The following is a 7888-nucleotide window of genomic DNA, read 5'->3' as shown; positions in this document are numbered from 1 at the left end:
TTTCTCCCTTCCTTTCTTTTATATACTTTTTTTCTAACTTATCATTAATTTTACTTATCTATCACTAATTCTTACTTTTTCTCACTTTTGCTTTTTCAGTTTTTTTTTCTTACTTTTTCGTCTACTTTTTTCCTCTTGATCTTAGTTGTTGTTTTCTTACTTACTCTGCTTCCATTTGCTTTTTCTTACCTTTTCTTACTTTTACTATTTCCTCTACTTTTTGTTCGCCTGTTTCTCCTAAGTTCTGTTTTCTTACTCTACTTGTTTTTACGTTTTTTTCTTACTTTCTTTTTCTCTTACTTTTCCATCTGTTTTTTTTTTACTTTTCCTTCTATTTTTCCTTATTCTACTTCTTTTCACATTTTTTAAAACTTTTTCTTACATATTTTTCTTACTCTACTTCTTTTCACGATTTTTCTTACTTTCTCTTACTTTTACTTTTTCGTCAACTTTTTCGTTTCTCCTAAGTTGTTTTTTTTACTTACTTTACTTTTTTTTTGCCTCATTTTATTTTCCTCTGACTTTTCTTCCGGTTTTTTTCTTACTTTTTCTTCCATATTTTTCTTACTCTACTTCTTTTCACGTTTTCTCCTAACTTTCTCTTACTTATACTTTTTCCTCTACTTTTTTTCGTTTCTCCTAAGTTTTATTTCTTACTTTCTCTCACTTTTACTTTTCCTCTACTTTTTTTCGTTTCTCCTAAGTTTTATTTCTTACTTTCTCTCACTTTTACTTTTCCTCTACTATTTTTCGTTTCTCCTAAGTTTTATTTCTTACTTTCTCTCACTTTTACTTTTCCTCTACTTCTTTTCGTTTCTCCTAATTTTTATTTCTTACTTTCCTTCTTTTTGTTTTGCCTCATTTTATTTTCCTCCGATATTTCTTCAGTTTTATTTTATTTTTTTACTTTTTCTTCCATACTTTTTTCTAGCTGAACTTTTATTATTTATTTTTTCCTTTTTTTTTATCCAGCGCCGTAACGAACGCTCATACGCGGATCAAAGCGAGTACGGTAACCGGCTTTATTTTGTTGTCTCCGTTTTTTGTTTGTTTTTTTCATTTTTCTTTTTCAGTTTTTTTATTCGTGTTTGTTTCAGGGTTGTGTAACGTTATTTCTGTTTTGGCTGCACACACACACACACACACACACACACACACACAACGCGAGAGAGAGAGAGAGAGAGAGAGAGAGAGAGAGACTCATTTCTCGTTGTAATAATCAGAGCGAGTTTTTGCGAGTTATTTAAAATGAGAACAGAACACACACACACACACACACACACACACACACACACACACACACACACACACACACACACAGACCCTTCCCTAACAATCTTAATTACGGTAATAATGAATCTCAGCATCAATTATACTCTCTCTCTCTCTCTCTCTCTCTCTCTCTCTCTCTCTCTCTCTCTCTCTGATTATATCATTTTAAGGCTAACTTCATTATATTCCGTTAATTCGTTTTCATGAAGTATAATTGTTTTCCAGATACTGTCATTGTGTTGCTTAAATTCGTTCTCTCCTGTTTTGTGTTGCCCTGTGTTGCGCCTTTACGTGTTGTGTTGTGTCGCATTTGCTTGGCTTCTTGAATATTCCTGTTTTTCTATTTCTTTCGTGCGTGTGTGTGTGTGTGTGTGTGTGTGTGTGTGTGTGTGTGTGTGTGTGTGTGTGTGTGTGTGTGTGTGTGTGTGTTCCTATTATCTTTATTTTCCTTTCTGATATTTTACTTTTGTTTTCTCGTTTCCATGTATTAATTTTTCTTGAATATTCCTGCTTTTTTTCTTTTGTGTGTGCGTGTGCGTTAGAATTACCCTCCTATTATTGCTATTTTACCTTTCTGAAATTCAACTTTTAATTTCTCGTTTGCATATATCATTTCTTTTCTGTTTGTGTGTTTGTTCCTTGGTTAAAATGAGTCTCTTAAGAGTCACAAGGCAGGGAGGCTAAATTAGGGGTTCTGGCGGGTTATTTTCATCCCTCTCGTAATACATCTGTCTCTCTTCTCCTTTCTCTTTTAATATCTCTTTCCCTTTTCTCTACGCTTCCCATCCACTCTTCTCCTCTCCTCTCCTCGCCTTTTCTTTTCTCTCCTCTTTTCTCTTGCTAAAAAGTTATCTCGCACGCTAAAAGGTTCTGTCACGTCTTAACCCGGTAGCAGCGACGGGCCAAATTTGTGGCTTCACCGCGTAGCAGCGACGGGCCAAATTTGTGCCCTGATATAAACCCCCCAAAATAGATGATGCATAAACTGATCACAAATGCGTTGATATATATAATGAAATGGTTTGTGAGAGTCATGATCTTTTCTCTTTCTCGCTTAGAGGGGCCTTTAAGAAACATGATCCCCGCAGTTACCCTATTAAAAGGTTCTATAAATTGCTGAAAGGTTCTATACTAACAGTCAGAAGGTTAGAACAAGTGCTGTAAGGTTCTATCAAGTGCTCTATCACGCATTTTCTGCCTCGTGGACGTGCGACTTTAGACAAATTAAACCCGTGTTCCCGCATTCTCAGACGCTTTCGGCTTCCACAAGAAATATTTCCCAAGGCCACAATGGAGCTTAGTCCGGTTCTCTTGAGTGTTTCTTACATTCATGAGACAGAAGCCTTGCCAAACTACCACCAGGGTCATAAAACTACCCATGGAAATCCTAAGACAACTCATATGAAACGCTTTGTCAAATGTGTGCTTGGGCGCGTAAGAATCAAGGACTCATCATTTTCGTTTTCACGGTGCAGAAGCCTTGTCAAACTACCACCAGGTTCACAAAACTACCCATGGAAATCCTAACATAACTCCTATGAAACGCTTTGTCAAATGTGAGTGCTTGGGCGCGTAAGAATCAAGGACTCATCATTTTCGTTTTCACGGTGCAGAAGCCTTGTCAAACTACCACCAGGGTCATAAGACTACCCATGGAAATCCTAACATAACTCCTACGAAACGCCTTGTCAAATGTGTGCTTGGGCGCCTAAATGTATGAAAATAAGGGCGTAAGAATCAATAACTTTTTATCTTTTTCGCTCACGGTTCAGAAGCCTTGTCAAACTACCACCAGGGTCATAAAACTACCCATGGAAATCCTAACACAACTCCTGTGAAACGCCTTGTCAAATGTGTGCTTGGGCGCCTAAATGTATTAGAATGAGGGCGTAAGAATCAAGAAATCTGATCTTTTTCGCTTTCACGGTGCAGAAGCCTTGCCAAACTACCACCAGGGTCATAAGACTACTCATGCAAATCCTAACATAACTCCTACGAAACGCCTTGTCAAATGTGTGTGCTTGGGCGCCTAAATGTCTGAGAAGAGTCGCGAGCCCTTTTCTTTCTTTCATTACCTTTATATATTTGTTTTTTTTACTTCATAACACTACCCATAAAAATGCCCACAACTCCTATGAAAGGCCTTGTCAATTGTGTGTGCATGGGTGCGAAAATGTACGAGAATATGGACGGAGGAGTCACGATCCTTCTTCTCTTCCTATACCTTCATTCCTTTGTTTTTTTCCATCATAACACTACCCCTGGAAATGCCCACACAACTCCTATGGAAGGCCTTGTCAAGTGTGTGTGTGTGTGTGCGCTTGGTCGTCGAAATGGTTAAGAATAGGGGCGTTACTATGAGTCACGAGGCCTTTTGTCTTCCTATACCTTTATTCTTTTGTTTTTTCAATCACCTATATTTGTTTGGTTTCGTTTTTTCCCCCCCAGTCTCATAGCGTTCCCGTGTCACTGCTTCCGCGTTAGTCAAAAAAGAGACATTTTCGCTGACACTTCTATGTTTGCCGGAGCCTTTTCTTTGTTGCTCTTGTTGTTTTTCAGATTCCATTTTGTCCATTTTTTTCAGATTTCCATTTTTTTCTCTTTTTTTTTCTCGGTGCTTTGTTTTGTGTTTTTGTTCACGGGCTTGTGTTTCGATATGCTGGTTTTCTTTTTTTCTCGTTCACAACAAAAATAAATTGGCACACTAACGACAGAGAGAGAGAGAGAGAGAGAGAGAGAGAGAGACGGACAGAGAGATGATGTTCCTCCGCATCATTCTCGAGGACAGGAGCGCTCTGCTACTCTGTGCCATGTACCGGCCACAGTGGCAAGGCAGCGCCCCCCTCATCTACCTCACAGAGCACCTGGACGACCTTATGGCTGCCCACAGCTGTCAGTACGCGATGGTTGTGGGCGACCTAAATCAACACCTGGTGGCGAGGGCCTTCACCGAGCTCACAGCGGTGCATGGATTGCACAACCATGTTGAGTTCCCGACACATCAGCGAGGAGGCTCCCTGGACCCTGTGCTCACAGACCTGCCGAGTGACTGCGTGCTGTGCTGCCCACTAGACCGTGTGGGCAGTTCCGACCACAATGCCATACTCACCACCATCAGCCTGGCCCCAGCGCGTGAAGAGGAACACCAGCGAGTCATCTGGCTGTGGGACCGCGCGGACTGGACGGCTGCAAGGCAGGCCCTGGCAGCGACTGCTTGGGGCACAGTCCTTAACGGTGACCCACAACATGACGTCTCCGCCCTCACCACTGTCCTCAGTACCGTCCAGCAGCAACACGTCCCCCACCGCACCTACTCATCCAGCCCAAAAGACCAGCCTTGGTTCGGGTACAGGTGCCGTATTGCAGCCGAAAGGAAACACAAGGCTTGGACAAGATATAAAAGACACCCCACGCAGGAAAATAAGGCCCAACACAGACGAGCCTGCAAAAATATGACGAGGACAGCAAAGTGGGCAAAAGAAAGGTGGGATGCCGACAGGAGGAGAAAGCTGTCCTCTAACCAAACCGACCCGAAACAGTGGTGGGGGCTGGTGAAGGAACAGCAAGGCCTTACCCCCCAGGAACGTATCCCGCCCCTGAGGAAACCTGACGGGGACCTGGCCATCACCAGCCGGGAAAAGGCTGACCTGCTGGCCTGTCACTTCAGTCAAAAGATGACAACCCAGGAGCCAGACAGGCAGCCGCCCACCCTCCCCCAACTCATCGCCTCAAGACTAGAGTGTGGTAATCTCTGAGGACGCTGTCAGGAGACATTTGAGGGGCATCAACACCAGGAAGGCGCCAGGCCCTGACATCGTGAGTCCATACTTACTGCGGCGATGCTCCGATGAGCTCACCAGCCCCCTCGCCCAGATCTTCCGGCGATGCCTGCAGAGCGGGGTGTGGCCTGCACAGTGGAAGGAGGCCAGAGTCACACCCGTACACAAGAAAAAATCCAGGTCCGAGCCAGGCAATTACAGGCCAATATCACTCCTCCCAATCATTAGCAAGATATTTGAGAGGATCATCGGGGAGCAATTGACATCCTTCCTCGAGGAAAACCACCTGCAGTCACCGAAGCAGTTTGGTTTTCGGAAGGGCCGCTCTACCTCAGACCTCCTCCTTCTCCTCTCAAAGTCCTGGCATGACGCCCTTGATGACGGCCACCCCTCTCTCGTGATTGCCCTGGATATAGCTGGCGCGTTCGACTCCGTTTGGCACCGCGGTCTGACGGCGAAGCTACAGCAACTAGGCATCACGGGGGACCTGCTGCGCCTGCTCTCAAACTACCTGTTAGGCAGGAGCCTCCACGTAGCAGTCAACGGAAGCACCTCGACCAGCTTCCCGGTGGAGGCCTCCGTTCCACAGGGGTCCGTCCTTGGACCTATTCTGTGGAACATATACTTTAACGACCTCCTGCAAACCATCCCGGCAGCAAGCGCCTACGCCGACGACTGCACCCTCTCCAGAACATACAAGAGGGAGGAAGCCCAGGACGTGATAGAGTCCGTCAACAGACAGTTGGCAGACATAATGGCCTGGGGAAAGAGGTGGCAAGTCAGGTTTGCCCCTGACAAAACCCAGGCCATGGTAATATCACGTTCTCGGGAGGACGCGAGGCAACTCAACGGCAGACTGAGATTCGGGAATGACACCATCCCTCTGCAGTCCAGCGTCGACATCCTGGGCGTGGAGGTGGACTCACAGCTGCGGTTTGACCGTCACCTTGAAAGGGTGGCGCACAAAGCCTCCCAGAAGGTGAACCTCCTGCGCCGCATGAAGAACCTCCTCGATGCTGAAGGCCTGAACACCCTCTATAAGGCACAAGTCCGTCCAGTGATGGAGTATGCACCGCTCACCTGGATGGCCAGCGCCCGCTGCCACCTCAACCTGCTAGACAAGGTGCAGAGGAGGGCTGAACGCCTCATCAACGGCACCCAGCACCACCGACCGAGCCAGTGGGAGACACAGCGACAACAACAACAACAACACCCACACGAAGGAAGGGCAAGACCAGCCACGAACCAGCTGAATAGCCTGGAGCACCGTCGCCGCGTCGCTGCCCTGACGGTGCTACACAAGGCACAAGTGGGCCTAGTGCCCCACCTGACGGACCTGAGGGGAGGTCTGAGCGCAGCACGAGAACGGTGCTGAGCAACGCCTCCCTCCTGGAAGTGCCAATGGCCCGCTCCAGCACCCACCAACGTGCCTTCTCCATCGCAGCGGTGGTGTGGTGGAACAACCTCACTGCTGATGTGGATGTGACACAACTGTCCACTCAGCAGATGAAGGTTGCGTCCCACAGGTGGCTACTCCTACACCCACCGTAAACATGTATATAATTGTATAATATAATCGGCAGAAGCTTTTAAATAGCTCCCCAACGGTCGGGGGAACTTTAGCATAGACAAATAATACTGCCATGTACTAATGTACTGAACATGTTTAAATAAAAAAAAAAAGAGAGAGAGAGAGAGAGAGAGAGAGAGAGAGAGAGAGAGAGAGAGAGAGAGAGAGAGAGAGAGAGAGAGAGAGAGAGAGAGAGAGAGAGAGAGAGAGAGAGAGAGAGAGAGAGAGAGAGAGAGAGAGAGAGAGAGAGAGAGAGAGAGAGAGAGAGAGAGAGAGAGAGAGAGAGAGAGAGAGAGAGAGAGAGAGAGAGAGAGAGTTAGTCAGTCCTGGTAAACAGTTCACGCCGGATAAAAAACAAAACATGAAGGGTGGGGAGGGAAAAATACCGTAAATGTTTGCAAGAGAGAACGAAAAATGTAAATGGAGGAAGGAATGCAAACGGGGAGGAAAAAAATATACTGGAGCGTTTACAAGACAAAAACAAAAAGAAAGGAAGAGAAAGGGAAAAGTGGAGGGAAATTTGAGTTACGTATAAAAAATTGAAAAACAAAGAAAATCAAAAATAGAAAATATCAAAGAATAACATATATTAGAAATTTAGAAATAAAAAAAACATATGAATAAGAATAGCATATTAAAAAAGAGAAAATATTATTCGAGGAAATGATGTTTGCAATTATATTTTTTATTACATTATGAGAAGGAAAAAAGAAAGAAAACGATGAAGAAAATAAGCTAATAAGTGAAATAAGTTCATAGATAAAAAATAAAAACGAAAAATACTAATATATACAATAATAAAAATATATAATAGTAGCAATAAATAATAATAACGAATAAAAGTGACATGAGTTTAAAGTTAAGCTCACTGGAAACGTTGCTGGAGTTATACGAAGAAACGAAAGGAAGCGAAAAAGAATAATATTATCACAAGGCGCTAAAGAAGTTTTTGTGAAGTTGTTCTGCTCCAGACGAGACTTGAAAAGAACCAAAAAAAAAAAAACATCAAAAGGAGAAAAAGTTTAACCTAACAAAAATAGATAAAAGTATTCGAGTGAGGAAAAAAGTGAAGAGAAACTTTACCCGCGCATAAAAAATTAAAAAAAAAGAGGAAATATATCTGATCGGTGCTACAGAAAATTAGAGTAAAAAAATGAGAGAAAAATTGAGCAAAACAAACAGGAGAGAGAGAGAGAGAGAGAGAGAGAGAGAGAGAGAGAGAGAGAGAGAGAGAGAGAGAGAGAGAGAGAGAGAGAGAGAGAGAGAG

General features: G+C 43.9%; 1 protein-coding gene and 1 long non-coding RNA gene across 2 annotated transcripts in view; both read right to left on the bottom strand.

The window, feature by feature from the left end:
• The window catches only part of LOC127004065 (uncharacterized), a 3040-nt gene extending 1728 nt beyond the window's left edge, over positions 1–1312 (bottom strand). The window contains exons 1-2 of the long non-coding RNA XR_007757600.1: positions 613–1312; positions 1–437 (exon numbers count right to left, since the gene is read on the bottom strand). The exon at positions 1–437 is cut by the window's left edge and continues 299 nt beyond it. This is a non-coding gene — a long non-coding RNA (uncharacterized LOC127004065). The remainder of the gene's footprint in view (positions 438–612) is intronic.
• Positions 1–7888, bottom strand: part of LOC127004064 (furin-like) — a 93499-nt gene that overhangs the window by 30965 nt on the left and 54646 nt on the right. The window lies entirely within an intron of this gene.

Source organism: Eriocheir sinensis, chromosome 27, assembly GCF_024679095.1.
Source record: "Eriocheir sinensis breed Jianghai 21 chromosome 27, ASM2467909v1, whole genome shotgun sequence".
Classification (NCBI taxonomy): Eukaryota; Metazoa; Arthropoda; class Malacostraca; order Decapoda; family Varunidae; genus Eriocheir; species Eriocheir sinensis.
Note: the sequence above shows the minus strand (reverse complement) of the source record. Positions and strands in the feature narration are given on the sequence as shown.